Raw genomic sequence first — 16,699 nt, 5'->3', positions numbered from 1 at the left:
GACACATCTGCAGGCTGAGAATTATTCCACTTGCATGGCAAGGTGCGCATGTAGGTGTGTTAAAAATTCTGGAGGCACTGGGTATTGATCCCAGTACCTCTCGCATTCTAAGCGAGCACTCTACCATCTGAGCTACGCCCGCTCCCCGAAGACCAATGGTGCTACATACAGCAATATAGACGACACAGACCCTTGCACTCCCATTATTCAGCAGACAAACACTACTCTCTATGTATCCGTTAGGGTGTCTTTCAGGTTTCGTGTATTCTCTATCGAATCGTAGTTGGCCACAATGAAAGGGGCACGTATAACGTTGAAAATAGAGTTCGGACACCGCTCTGAGTAAGACGAACGTGTTGTCCACCCTCTAGACTTCAATGAGGTTAAGCCGTGATACCTAAGACAGATCTGCACTCGATGACACCTCGATAACAGCCGGTCCCCACACTTACATCTTGCTCTCCTTACGTCAGTATACATCATATCAGTCTGTGACGCTGGCTTTGCAACATCTTGCGTGCCTTTAGGTTGGCCGCGACCAACACTTACAATGCACTGACCACAAAAAATGGAGGCGCCGCGGCTTGAACCCTGCACCTTTCACATGCGAAGCGAACGCTCTACCAACTGAGCTACGCCACATGCACGACCAAACTGCGCTATTCCCCATTCTTTGCGTCTCTGATGCTCACGGACACGATGGTTGGTTGGTTTGTAGCGGTGAAGGGAGCAGAGTACAAAGGCGCGGACCCGTTCATATACACAAAAGTTCCAAGTAGTTTCGATGCTCTGGTATTACAAATGCAAATTCCGTCTGTTTTTAACGTCTTAAATTGAAAGAGCCGTCACAAATTGCTCCGTTTTCACACCTTGTCGACAATCATACAGCACCTGAGGTAACAAACACATCTCGAGCGCCATTGTGCACTCCATTATTCATGCCAACTCAGTGCCTCGCTCTTTACCACTGTGTACCAATCTTGTCGTCCAACTGCAAAACACTAGGCCACAACAAGTTTCGCGTCTCCATTGCACTGCGCATACTAAAAAACGCTCCCCAAACTTGGCACTCACCCACGCAGCCGACTTTTCCAACTTTCCACGACGCTCACGCAACGCTCACGCTAGTGACAGCATTATTTATAGTTCGACGTCGCGCCAAAGCGAATGAGCACATTTCGCCTACGGCTTAGGCCGCCCTCCTAGTGTGGCTGCTCGGTGTCTGCAGGCAGCGAGGGTCTGCTAGCTTCCTGTGTTCGCACCTATGTCACCTGTGCTTGCTTGTCAGAGACAGACTATCGCAAAACGTACAACTCACTCCATGAATTGATTGCTACGGCATCTGTTATCAGCAGTCACAACTAGCAACACCAGTAGCAGCCGACTGCACGCAAAGAATAGGAATGTGCTGTGGGATTTACGTGAACTCGGCGCAAGGCAGATCTTTCCGACATAGGCTTGAGAATCTTACGGGAACACTTGTACTGTTTCTAAATAAAGTGTAGGCGTGGGAGGAGGGTGCTTCCCGCGCACTAATAACAGCACGTTTGCCAATTTTGGATGCTAATCATTCGCTTGTATCTTCCTAGACACATCTGCAGGCTGAGAATTATTCCACTTGCATGGCAAGGTGCGCATGTAGGTGTGTTAAAAATTCTGGAGGCACTAGGTATTGATCCCAGTACCTCTCGCATTCTAAGCGAGCACTCTACCATCTGAGCTACGCCCGCTCCCCGAAGACTAATGGTGCTACATACAGCAATATAGACGACACAGACCCTTGCACTCCCATTATTCAGCAGACAAACACTACTCTCTATGTATCCGTTAGGGTGTCTTTCAGGTTTCGTGCATTCTGTATCGAATCGTAGTTGGCCACAATGAAAGTGGCACGTATAACGTCGAAAATAGAGTTCGGACACCGCTCTGAGTAAGACGAACGTGTTGTCCACCCTCTAGACTTCAATGAGGTTAAGCCGTGATACCTAAGACAGATCTGCACTCGATGACACCTCGATAACAGCCGGTCCCCACACTTACATCTTGCTCTCCTTACGTCAGTATACATCATATCAGTCTGTGACGCTGGCTTTGCAACATCTTGCGTGCCTTTAGGTTCGCCGCGACAAACACTTACAATGCACTGACCACAAAAAATGGAGGCGCCGCGGCTTGAACCGTGCTCCTTTCACATGCGAAGCGAACGCTCTACCAACTGAGCTACGCCACATGCACGACCAAACTGCGATATTCCCCATTCTTTGCGACTCTGATGCTCACGGACACGATGGTTGGTTGGTTTGTAGCGGTGAAGGGAGCAGAGTACAAAGGCGCGGACACGTTCATATACACAAAAGTTCCAAGTAGTTTCGATGCTCTGGTATTACAAATGCAATTTCCGTCTGTTTTTAACGTCTTAAATTGAAAGAGCCGTCACAAATTGCTCCGTTTTCACACCTTGTCGACAATCATACAGCACCTGAGGTAACAAACACATCTCGAGCGCCATTGTGCACTCCATTATTCATGCCAACTCAGTGCCTCGCTCTATACCACTGTGTACCAATCTTGTCGTCCAACTGCAAAACACTAGGCCACAACAAGTTTCGCGTCTCCATTGCACAGAGCATACTAAAAAACGCTCCCCAAACTTGGCACTCACCCACGCAGCCGACTTTTCCAACTTTCCACGACGCTCACGCAACGCTCACGCTAGTGACAGCATTATTTATAGTTCGACGTCGCGCCAAAGCGAATGAGCACATTTCGCCTACGGCTTAGGCCACACTCCTAGTGTGGCTGCTCGGTGTCTGCAGGCAGCGACGGTCTGCTAGCTTCCTGTGTTCGCACCTATGTCACCTGTGCTTGCTTGTCAGAGACAGACTATCGCAAAACGTACAACTCTCTCCATGAATTGATTGCTACGGCATCTGTTATCAGCAGTCACAACTAGCAACAATAGTAGCAGCCGACTGCACGCAAAGAATAGGAATGTGCAGTGGGATTTACGTGAACTCGGCGCAAGGCAGATCTTTCCGACATACGCTTGAGAATCTTACGGGAACACTTGTACTGTTTCTAAATAAAGTGTAGGCGTGGGAGGAGGGTGCTTCCCGCGCACTAATAACAGCACGTTTGCCAATTGTGGATGCTAATCATTCGCTTGTATCTTCCTAGACACATCTGCAGGCTGAGAATTATTCCACTTGCATGGCAAGGTGCGCATGTAGGTGTGTTAAAAATTCTGGAGGCACTGGGTATTGATCCCAGTACCTCTCGCATTCTAAGCGAGCGCTCTACCATCTGAGCTACGCCCGCCCCCCCCCCCCCCCCCCCGAAGACTAATGGTGCTACATACAGCAATATAGACGATACAGACCCTTGCACTCCCATTATTCAGCAGACAAACACTACTCTCTATGTATCCGTTAGGGTGTCTTTCAGGTTTCGTGCATTCTGTATCGAATCGTAGTTGGCCACAATGAAAGTGGCACGTATAACGTTGAAAATAGAGTTCGGACACCGCTCTGAGTAAGACGAACGTGTTGTCCACCCTCTAGACTTCAATGAGGTTAAGCCGTGATACCTAAGACAGATCTGCACTCGATGACACCTCAATAACAGCCGGTCCCCACACTTACATCTTGCTCTCCTTACGTCAGTATACATCATATCAGTCTGTGACGCTGGCTTTGCAACATCTTGCGTGCCTTTAGGTTCGCCGCGACCAACACTTACAATGCACTGACCACAAAAAATGGAGGCGCCGCGGCTTGAACCCTGCACATTTCACATGCGAAACGAACGCTCTACCAACTTTTTTTTTTTTTTTTTTTTTTGACGAGGATGGGATTCGAACCCACGCGTGCAGAGCACATTGGATTAGCAGTCCAACGCCTTAACCACTTTTTTTTTTTTAACTTTTTTTTTAACCACTTTTGTTTCTCATTTTTTTAAAGCCAGGTATCCTAGCCACTTTTCCTTTAGTCTGGCGCCTTGGACCGCTTTTTATTGTTTTTTATAAGGATGCATATCAGGAGGCGCATGACGGGGACAACGAGGGCAGGGGTCAAAGAACTCGAGGCCTGGCCACGATGCCCCCACCATCACTCCCACCGAATGGCTCCTTCAGTGCATTTTAATTGTTATAGAAAAGCGGGTATAGTCGTGTATATTTTTCGCCTGCTCTCTTTATTGTGGTAAGGAGCACTGATTGTACGACATCTGGGGGTGAGATCCCATTGCAAAGCCGTCATTCGAGTTTTCAGTCAACAGACATTCGAGTAAGAAACATGTGATTATACTGCAATATACAGCGAGCATTTATGAGACACTTATTGGGGGCAGACGTAACATGAATGGATAAAAATAGAGGCATTTCCTTCATCTTGAACGTAGATTTATACTTCACTTCTTCATTACCCCTAAAATAGTACATTTAGTGTTAGACTGTGCGCTTTAACCAACACCTATTCGTTCGAATGAAATGATCAACATGTTTCCATACATTTTCCTGTGGTCTGCATATTGCTGAATGTTGCTGTACTCCATTTGCATAAAAAGCTTGAATTCCGTTTCGTCGTCACCACCTATTTTATTGATAATGTAATGGACAAACTGTCCCATTAACCAGTGTATTGCATTATTTTTGGTTTTCGGGTAATATTTAGTTTCAGGTCTGAAAAGCACCATAGGAGTAATGGAATTGGGTGACGTTCGTTGCAGTAGTGCAAGACTTTTCCTGAGCCAATGCCAATTGTAGAGATTTCCAGCACACGTAAATCTATGAATCACAGTGTCAACTAGTTTACATTTCTGACATAAGGGGGTTTCAGCTTTCCCAATTTTATAAAGCCGCTCGTTGGTGCTGACAATATTATTGACGGCTTTGTACCATGCCGTTACCACATCTGAATTGAGCCCGTTAAAACTAATATTCTCCCAAATTGCATCCCAGTTGTGACTCATATATTTCGTGGCAATTTTATTTTGTCCTTCATATTGTTGTCTTTGTCTCATGATATCTCTGGCTGTAATGTGCAGTGAAGTTCTGAGTTTCTCGTTAACATAGCTCAATTCTGTGTATAAGATCCTAACGTATCGCAGTCGGGGGTTAATTTTTTGTACGTCTGCCGGTGGTTGAAGGCTTTCTGGTTGGACACATTTAAACAATTGTGTAGTAATACTGCCGGGGTTGGCGTGAAATATGTTTAAAGACCTTTTTATGAAAAGCGCAGAAGCTTTATTGCGTATGTCCACCAGTCCGAGGCCTCCATTTCTAGGATGTAAAGTCGCAGTTCTTAGGTTAACCCTGAAGATTTCCCCCTTCCATAAGAAATTTGCAACCCTCGACATTATTTTCTGAGCTATCAACTTCGGCAAGGGAAAAACTTGTGCCATATAGAATGCCTTTGAGAGAATGCATAAGTTAATGAACCTGACCCTCTGAACCTGGTTCATAAGTCGTTGTGAGTTCTCAATAAGTCCCCCTTGAATCTTTGTTAAAACCTCTTTCCAATTGAGGGCTGTCATCCTCATTGGACATGCCGTCAGGATTGTCCCCAGGGTTTTATGTGTGGTAACTGACTTCGCCCAATCGATTTGTATCCGTTCAACACCCCGCATTCCCAGGATTGTACTTTTATTTTCGTTTGTTGTCGCACCCGATGCGTGGCAGTAGTTTTGAAGAATGGCCCCTAGTCGAATTACATCATCTTGCCCTCTTATGACGACACCAACATCGTCAGCATAGGCTCTCACTACAGTTTTCCTGCCAGTTATAGTTATGCCCTTTAACCTTTCATGAACACTTCTTAAAAAGGGCTCTAACGACACAACAAACAAAAACATAGATAATGGACTTCCCTGTGGGATGCCACGGTTTATTTGAATTTGCCGCGTCAGCTGACAGTTGACAGCTAATTTAGCGTTCAGACCAGTAGCAACGTTTTTTATAACATTAACTGTTTTGTGGACGAGTCCCATTTTTGTCAGTACCTCAAATAGGAAGCGGTGATTCACCGAGTCGAAAGCCTTAGTAAAATCTATAAAAAGTAAAGCACATTTGATATTAGAAACCGATGCTAAGGCGATGATGTCTCTATATTCAGAAATCGTATTAAAAATACTTCTATGTGCTGCACATGACTGATGTTGACTAATTAATTTGTCGGTCAGAGGGGAAAGTCTCTTTTTTAAAATCCTGCATACTATTTTGTAGTCAGAGTTTAAAAGTGAAATAGGGCGGTAATTGTTTAAACTTTTCGTCCCTTTGTTTTTCGGTAGAAGTACAATTTTGCTGTCTTTAAAATCTGCAGGTATCGTCTGCTCGTTAAAAATCTCATTGACAATGCATGTAAACGTGTCACCAATTAAAAACCAGAACTTTCTGTAAAATTCTACAGGGAGTCCGTCGGGTCCAGCAGATTTATTCATCGGGGACTTGGTTATTGTCTCACGAACCTCTTCGTTACTGACTTCAGAAAGGATTTCGTCGTTTTCAGAACTTGTCAACTGTGGGGATAAAACACTGAGAAACTCTTGCAGAGACCCCTCGTGAGGTGGGCTGGAGGAATATAATGCATAGTAGTACTGGTATACTGCATTTAGAATCTCCTTCTGAGACGTCAGTGTTGTCCCATTGGGGGTTTTAAGTTCACTAATAACAGTGCGTCGCCTATTCTTTGCATGCCGAAGCAGATGATATAAGGATGTTGTTTCATCATCTACCACCGACTTCGCCTTTGACTTCAGTTTTAAACCTTCCATCTGTTGTCGTTTAATGGCGAGTAATTTCGCTTTGGTGTGTCTGATGTCTTGTAATCTAATGGTTGACACGTTTGCCTGTTCATAGAGGTCTCGCAACAAACTGTAATAAAATTCCATACTGTTTTTTAACTCCCACGCTCTTTCTCTGCTGTATCTGATACACACTTTTCTCAGTCTCGGCTTTGCAACCTTAAGCCACCAGTCTAATACTGTGGGGTGCCTCTCGATCGATCGCAGACATAAGGTCCACGCATCCGATACCGCGTCTGCCAAATCTTGCTCTTTTAAGAGAGAGACATTTAGCTGCCACTGGTTCCTAAAAATCTGAATCGGCTGTGGAGCTAAATTAATGCACGCCTTCATACTGCAGTGGTCACTAAAATATACAGGTACGATTTCTGAATTTAGTAGACATCTTTCCAAGTTTTGGGAAACATAGATTCTGTCTATTCTACTGCGCGAAGTCTGTGTTATATACGTATATTCAACCTTCGTTGGATATTTTAGTTCCCATGCGTCCTTTAGTTTTAGGTCGATTACTAGGCGTTTAAGTTCTAAAGAACCGTTAAAATGCGGTTGTTGATCTTTACGATTTAACACGCAGTTAAAATCACCGCCCATTATAAAACTGTTTGGGTTTCGACGTAATAAATATATAAGTTCCTCTTTATAAAATGCTGCCCTGTCCTGTCTATTACTATTTCCTGAGGGCGCGTATAAGTTAATCAATGTGGTACCTAAAACGTTAATACTAATTGCCCTTCCAGATTCCAACCGCTCTACTTGAGATACGGGAATCCCTTCCCTGAGCAGAACCGCTGTTCCTGTATGTGTGTCACAAGATACGTTAACAATTGCGGTGTATCCTGGTATTACAAATTCCGTCGTTACAACCTCCTGTAGCAAAGCGATATCGGTTCCAGAGTCATACAAAAATTCCTTGAGAGCAGCTAGCTTTAATGAGGTTCGAATTTTATTTATATTGATCGTTGTGATAGAGTATGCTTGCATCCCTAACTTGCTATTGGCCACGGACAAAGTTGGTAAAAAAAAAAACAAAAAAAAAAAACTGTTCTACTTTTTGTATGCTGAAATCCGGTTTAGAACTACAGTCATTCAGAACTTGGTAGCAGTCCTAGTAACACGATCGCTAAACGTTAGTTTGTCTGCCATTGTCATCCCGCGCCTTAGTACTGAGGGGCTGTTCTACATTGAGTGTGTCAGGAGGCTCATCTGGAGCACCTTCTCTGACAATTTCATATCGTATATTTTTCTGTGATTTTACGTCCGACTTGTCCGGTTTTTGTTTGGCTTGGGTGCGAGAAACAGTAAGATTCGGTTGTGGTTTTAGCGTACGGCGGTGGACGCCCTGAAAACCCTGACCTGATTTTGTTGTGGCAACACTCGACGCGGCCGCTTCAGCAACAGTGTCTAGAGAGACCTGGTTTGTAAACACTGCCTGCTGTTTACATGCTACCTTCGGTTGATGTGACGCTTGTGACGGTGTTTGCTTATTTTCCGGTTCAGGAGTAAACACTTTCACTTGTTTACACTCTGGTGCCGGTTGCTGTGCTGTTGCGGTGTCGCGGTGTTGTTGTTCTACCGCTTCCGCGAACTTCCCGTCGGTAAACAGCTGATTATCGCTGTTTACAGCTGGGCAAGTTGTCACTGCTTGGGGGACTTCTACTTTCTCGCTGTCGGCAGCTGCCGTTGCATTTTCTGGCAGTGAGCGAGATGTATCAGAAACTGCAATTAAATCTACTTGCATTTCGTCTTGGGGCACATGCAGATTTACATCGCCAGCTTTCTGTTTACGTACAGCAGGAGATTGTCGGGAGGTGTCATCATCAGAATGATCATCTGTATGTTCAAGTGGTCGTTTCTTGGTTAGTACGTCTAACTCACGGGCAGAGGAATCACAATTGAAGCGTGTTACCAGGGGTGGAAAATCACTGCCTTCAATAGCAATAGTTCCAGTACTAAGTACAGGATCCGAACCCTCACCCTGTTTGGCCGTGTTATCGGTTGCCAAAACTTCGCTCAAGGTCATCTTGCGGCGTTGGACTAAATTTGTTTTTAGTACAAAGACACGACGGGGACAGTCCTGCCTTAAATGACCCGATTCATTGCATATATGGCACGTAGGGGTTTGACCAGTATAAATCACGTGTGCTTTATGCCCGTCAACAGTTATATGAGACGGGATATTCGTCTTTACTTCCATCTCTACCGAACGAATACCATTGAAGCTCTGAATTTTAAATTGCTTCGACCAACGTTCGTTAACTATATCCTTTACCTCACCATATTGAGACAGGGCAACCTTGATTTTCTCATTATCTATCTCGATAGGTAAATTTAACACCCGCACAGATCTATAAAGAGCATCAGCTCTCCTGATAGCTACTTTACGTGTAGAGCCGTCTCTATGCAAAAATTCGACATGATACCCGAATTTTCCAATAATTTTATCGACCGAAACGGGATCCAAAAACTTTACGAAAACACAGTAGTTGTCAGTATCTAGCTGAGTGGTATGCACCATATCAGAATTAATGCCAAGTACCTGATCAAGCCAATCATGAATTTCCAGAGCAGTCGGCTGAACACGTCGTGTTTCCTTAGCGAAGGCAAAAACCAGCGTATTCTTCCTCACAGTTGTAGCCATGGTATGCAGTAATCAAGGGGAGATTCCGGTAATTACCGAAAACTCCACAAACAACAAATAATCGTCGGTAGAAAACACAAAAACAGAACAAAGGTGGCAGAAAAAACACGAGTTACACACGAAGAAAATCACAAAACTCAAAAACACCGAAACGCAAAGGTAAACACTGGCGAAACACTGACTACACGCAGCAACGGTTACACGTCCGTACGCGTCGGCAGCTAGAGCCAGAATGTGAGCTACGCCACATGCACGACCAAACTGCGAGATTCCCCATTCTTTGCGACTCTGATGCTCACGGACACGATGGTTGGTTGGTTTGTAGCGGTGAAGGGAGCAGAGTGCAAAGGCGCGGACACGTTCATATACACAAAAGTTCCAAGTAGTTTCGATGCTCTGGTATTACAAATGCAAATTCCGTCTGTTTTTAACGTCTTAAATTGAAAGAGCCGTCACAAATTGCTCCGTTTTCACTCCTTGTCGACAATCATACAGCACCTGAGGTAACAAACACATCTCGAGCGCCATTGTGAACTCCATTATTCATGCCAACTCAGTGCCTCGCTCTTTACCACTGTGTACCAATCGTGTCGTCCAACTGCAAAACACTAGGCCACAACAAGTTTCGCGTCTCCATTGCACTGCGCATACTGCAAAACGCTCCCCAAACTTGGCACTTACCCACGCAGCCGACTTTTCCGACTTTCCACGACGCTCACGCTAGTGACAGCATTATTTATAGTTCGACGTCGCGCCAAAGCGAATGAGCACATTTCGCCTACGGCTTAGGCCGCCCTCCTAGTGTGGCTGCTCGGTGTCTGCAGGCAGCGACGGTCTGCTAGCTTCCTGTGTTCGCACCTATGTCACCTGTGCTCTCTTGTCTGAGACAGACTATCGCAAAACATACAACTCACTCCATGAATTGATTGCTACGGCATCTGTTATCAGCAGTCACAACTAGCAACACCAGTAGCAGCCGACTGCACGCAAAGAATAAGAATGTGCAGTGGGATTTACGTGAACTCGGCGCAACGCAGATCTTTCCGACATAGGCTTGAGAATCTTACGGGAACACTTGTACTGTTTCTAAATAAAGTGTAGGCGTGGGAGGAGGGTGCTTCCCGCGCTCTAATAACAGCACGCTTGCCAATTGTGGATGCTAATCATTCGCTTGTATCTTCCTAGACACATCTGCAGGCTGAGAATTATTCCACTTGCATGGCAAGGTGCGCATGTAGGTGTGTTAAAAATTCTGGAGGCACTCGGAATTGATCCCAGTACCTCTCGCATTTTAAGCGAGCGCTCTACCATCTGAGCTTCGCCCGCCCCCCCGAAGACTAGTGGTGCTACATACAGCAATATAGACGACACAGACCCTTGCACTCCCATTATTCAGCAGACAAACACTACTCTCTATGTATCCGTTAGGGTGTCTTTCAGGTTTCGTGCATTCTGTATCGAATCGTAGTTGGCCACAATGAAAGTGGCACGTATAACGTTGAAAATAGAGTTCGGACACCGCTCTGAGTAAGACGAACGTGTTGTCCACCCTCTAGACTTCAATGAGGTTAAGCCGTGATACCTAAGACAGATCTGCACTCGATGACACCTCGATAACAGCCGGTCCCCACACTTACATCTTGCTCTCCTTACGTCAGTATACATCATATCAGTCTGTGACGCTGGCTTTGCAACATCTTGCGTGCCTTTAGGTTCGCCGCGACAAACACTTACAATGCACTGACCACAAAAAATGGAGGCGCCGCGGCTTGAACCCTGCACCTTTCACATGCGAAGCGAACGCTCTACCAACTGAGCTACGCCACATGCACGACCAAACTGCGAGATTCCCCATTCTTTGCGACTCTGATGCTCACAGACACGATGGTTGGTTGGTTTGTAGCGGTGAAGGGAGCAGAGTGCAAAGGCGCGGACACGTTCATATACACAAAAGTTCCAAGTAGTTTCGATGCTCTGGTATTACAAATGCAAATTCCGTCTGTTTTTAACGTCTTAAATTGAAAGAGCCGTCACAAATTGCTCCGTTTTCACTCCTTGTCGACAATCATACAGCACCTGAGGTAACAAACACATCTCGAGCGCCATTGTGCACTCCATTATTCATGCCAACTCAGTGCCTCGCTCTTTACCACTGTGTACCAATCTTGTCGTCCAACTGCAAAACACTAGGCCACAACAAGTTTCGCGTCTCCATTGCACTGCGCATACTGCAAAACGCTCCCCAAACTTGGCACTTACCCACGCAGCCGACTTTTCCGACTTTCCACGACGCTCACGCTAGTGACAGCATTATTTATAGTTCGACGTCGCGCCAAAGCGAATGAGCACATTTCGCCTACGGCTTAGGCCGCCCTCCTAGTGTGGCTGCTCGGTGTCTGCAGACAGCGAGGGTCTGCTAGCTTCCTGTGTTCGCACCTATGTCACCTGTGCTTGCTTGTCAGAGACAGACTATCGCAAAACATACAACTCACTCCATGAATTGATTGCTACGGCATCTGTTATCAGCAGTCACAACTAGCAACACCAGTAGTAGCCGACTGCACGCAAAGAATAGGAATGTGCAGTGGGATTTACGTGAACTCGGCGCAAGGCAGATCTTTCCGACATAGGCTTGAGAATCTTACGGGAACACTTGTACTGTTTCTAAATAAAGTGTAGGCGTGGGAGGAGGGTGCTTCCCGCGCAATAATAACAGCACGTTTGCCAATTTTGGATGCTAATCATTCGCTTGTATCTTCCTAGACACATCTGCAGGCTGAGAATTATTCCACTTGCATGGCAAGGTGCGCATGTAGGTGTGTTAAAAATTCTGGAGGCACTGGGTATTGATCCCAGTACCTCTCGCATTCTAAGCGAGCACTCTACCATCTGAGCTACGCCCGCTCCCCGAAGACTAATGGTGCTACATACAGCAATATAGACGACACAGACCTTTGCACTCCCATTATTCAGCAGACAAACACTACTCTCTATGTATCCGTTAGGGTGTCTTTCAGGTTTCGTGCATTCTCTATCAAATCGTAGTTGGCCACAATGAAAGTGGCACGTATAACGTTGAAAATAGAGTTCGGACACCGCTCTGAGTAAGACGAACGTGTTGTCCACCCTCTAGACTTCAATGAGGTTAAGCCGTGATACCTAAGACAGATCTGCACTCGATGACACCTCGATAACAGCCGGTCCCCACACTTACATCTTGCTCTCCTTACGTCAGTATACATCATATCAGTCTGTGACGCTGGCTTTGCAACATCTTGCGTGCCTTTAGGTTCGCCGCGACCAACACTTACAATGCACTGACCACAAAAAATGGAGGCGCCGCGGCTTGAACCCTGCACCTTTCACATGCGAAGCGAACGCTCTACCAACTGAGCTACGCCACATGCACGACCAAACTGCGAGTTTCCCCATTCTTTGCGACTCTGATGCTCACGGACACGATGGTTGGTTGGTTTGTAGCGGTGAAGGGAGCAGAGTACAAAGGCGCGGACACGTTCATATACACAAAAGTTCCAAGTAGTTTCGATGCTCTGGTATTACAAATGCAAATTCCGTCTGTTTTTAACGTCTTAAATTGAAAGAGCCGTCACAAATTGCTCCGTTTTCACTCCTTGTCGACAATCATACAGCACCTGAGGTAACAAACACATCTCGAGCGCCATTGTGCACTCCTTTATTCATGCCAACTCAGTGCCTCGCTCTTTACCACTGTGTACCAATCTTGTCGTCCAACTGCAAAACACTAGGCCACAACAAGTTTCGCGTCTCCATTGCACTGCGCATACTACAAAACGCTCCCCAAACTTGGCACTCACCCACGCAGCCGACTTTTCCGACTTTCCACGACGCTCACGCAACGCTCACGCTAGTGACAGCATTATTTATAGTTCGACGTCGCGCCAAAGCGAATGAGCACATTTCGCCTACGGCTTAGGCCGCCCTCCTAGTGTGGCTGCTCGGTGTCTGCAGGCAGCGAGGGTCTGCTAGCTTCCTGTGTTCGCACCTATGTCACCTGTGCTTGCTTGTCAGAGACAGACTATCGCAAAACATACAACTCACTCCATGAATTGATTGCTACGGCATCTGTTATCAGCAGTCACAACTAGCAACACCAGTAGCAGCCGACTGCACGCAAAGAATAGGAATGTGCAGTGGGATTTACGTGAACTCGGCGCAAGGCAGATCTTTCCGACATAGGCTTGAGAATCTTACGGGAACACTTGTACTGTTTCTAAATAAAGTGTAGGCGTGGGAGGAGGGTGCTTCCCGCGCACTAATAACAGCACGCTTGCCAATTTTGGATGCTAATCATTCGCTTGTATCCTCCTAGACACATCTGCAGGCTGAGAATTATTCCACTTGCATGGCAAGGTTCGCATGTAGGTGTGTAAAAAATTCTGGAGGCACTGATCCCAGCACCTCTCGCATTCTAAGCGAGCACTCTACCATCTGAGCTACGCCCGCTCCCCGAAGACTAATGGTGCTACATACAGCAATATAGACGACACAGACCCTTGCACTCCCATTATTCAGCAGACAAACACTACTCTCTATGTATCCGTTAGGGTGTCTTTCAGGTTTCGTGCATTCTCTATCGAATCGTAGTTGGCCACAATGAAAGTGGCACGTATAACGTTGAAAATAGAGTTCGGACACCGCTCTGAGTAAGACGAACGTGTTGTCCACCCTCTAGACTTCAATGAGGTTAAGCCGTGATACCTAAGACAGATCTGCACTCGATGACACCTCGATAACAGCCGGTCCCCACACTTACATCTTGCTCTCCTTACGTCAGTATACATCATATCAGTCTGTGACGCTGGCTTTGCAACATCTTGCGTGCCTTTAGGTTCGCCGCGACCAACACTTACAATGCACTGACCACAAAAAATGAAGGCGCCGCGGCTTGAACCCTGCACCTTTCACATGCGAAGCGAACGCTCTACCAACTGAGCTACGCCACATGCATGACCAAACTGCGATATTCCCTATTCTTTGCGACTCTGATGCTCACGGACACGATGGTTGGTTGGTTTGTAGCGGTGAAGGGAGCAGAATACAAAGGCGCGGACCCGGTCATATACACAAAAGTTCCAAGTAGTTTCGATGCTCTGGTATTACAAATGCAAATTCCGTCTGTTTTTAACGTCTTAAATTGAAAGAGCCGTCACAAATTGCTCCGTTTTCACTCCTTGTCGACAATCATACAGCACCTGAGGTAACAAACACATCTCGAGCCCCATTGTGCACTCCATTATTCATGCCAACTCAGTGCCTCGCTCTTTACCACTGTGTACCAATCTTGTCGTCCAACTGTAAAACACTAGGCCACAACAAGTTTCACGTCTCCATTGCACTGCGCATACTACAAAACGCTCCCCAAACTGGGCACTCACCCACGCAGCCGACTTTTCCGACTTTCCACGACGCTCACGCAACGCTCACGCTAGTGACAACATTATTTATAGTTCGACGTCGCGCCAAAGCGAATGAGCACATTTCGCCTACGGCTTAGGCCGCCCTCCTAGTGTGGCTGCTCGGTGTCTGCAGGCAGCGAGGGTCTGCTAGCTTCCTGTGTTCGCACCTATGTCACCTGTGCTTGCTTGTCAGAGACAGACTATCGCAAAACATACAACTCACTCCATGAATTGATTGCTACGGCATCTGTTATCAGCAGTCACAACTAGCAACACCAGTAGCAGCCGACTGCACGCAAAGAATAGGAATGTGCAGTGGGATTTACGTGAACTCGGCGCAAGGCAGATCTTTCCGACATAGGCTTGAGAATCTTACGGGAACACTTGTACTGTTTCTAAATAAAGTGTAGGCGTGGGAGGAGGGTGCTTCCCGCGCACTAATAACAGCACGTTTGCCAATTTTGGATGCTAATCATTCGCTTGTATCTTCCTAGACACATCTGCAGGCTGAGAATTATTCCACTTGCATGGTAAGGTGCGCATGTAGGTGTGTTAAAAATTCTGGAGGCACTGGGTATTGATCCCAGTACCTCTCGCATTCTAAGCAAGCACTCTACCATCTGAGCTACGCCCGCTCCCCGAAGACTAATGGTGCTACATACAGCAATATAGACGACACAGACCCTTGCACTCCCATTATTCAGCAGACAAACACTACTCTCTATGTATCCGTTAGGGTGTCTTTCAGGTTTCGTGCATTCTGTATCGAATCGTAGTTGGCCACAATGAAAGTGGCACGTATAACGTTGAAAATAGAGTTCGGACACCGCTCTGAGTAAGACGAACGTGTTGTCCACCCTCTAGACTTCAATGAGGTTAAGCCGTGATACCTAAGACAGATCTGCACTCGATGACACCTCGATAACAGCCGGTCCCCACACTTACATCTTGCTCTCCTTACGTCAGTATACATCATATCAGTCTGTGACGCTGGCTTTGCAACATCTTGCGTGCCATTAGGTTCGCCGCAACCAACACTTACAATGCACTGACCACAAAAAATGGAGGCGCCGCGGCTTGAACCCTGCACCTTTCACATGCGAAGCGAACGCTCTACCAACTGAGCTACGCCACATGCACGACCAAACTGCGAGTTTCCCCATTCTTTGCGACTCTGATGCTCACGGACACGATGGTTGGTTGGTTTGTAGCGGTGAAGGGAGCAGAGAACAAAGGCGCGGACACGTTCATATACACAAAAGTTCCAAGTAGTTTCGATGCTCTGGTATTACAAATGCAAATTCCGTCTGTTTTTAACGTCTTAAATTGAAAGAGCCGTCACAAATTGCTCCGTTTTCACTCCTTGTCGACAATCATACAGCACCTGAGGTAACAAACACATCTCGAGCGCCATTGTGCACTCCATTATTCATGCCAACTCAGTGCCTCGCTCTTTACCACTGTGTACCAATCTTGTAGTCCAACTGCAAAACACTAGGCCACAACAAGTTTCGCGTCTCCATTGCACTGCGCATACTACAAAACGCTCCCCAAACTTGGCACTCACCCACGCACCGGACTTTTCCGACTTTCCACGACGCTCACGCTAGTGACAGCATTATTTATAGTTCGACGTCGCGCCAAAGCGAATGAGCACATTTCGCCTACGGCTTAGGCCGCCCTCCTAGTGTGGCTGCTCGGTGTCTGCAGGCAGCGAGGGTCTGCTAGCTTCCTGTGTTCGCACCTATGTCACCTGTGCTTGCTTGTCAGAGACAGACTATCGCAAAACATACAACTCACTCCATGAATTGATTGCTACGGCATC

This window comes from Schistocerca gregaria, chromosome 3 (assembly GCF_023897955.1).
Source record: "Schistocerca gregaria isolate iqSchGreg1 chromosome 3, iqSchGreg1.2, whole genome shotgun sequence".
NCBI lineage: Eukaryota > Metazoa > Arthropoda > Insecta > Orthoptera > Acrididae > Schistocerca > Schistocerca gregaria.
The sequence above is the reverse complement of the archived record's forward strand: the minus strand, read 5'-3'. Positions refer to the sequence as shown.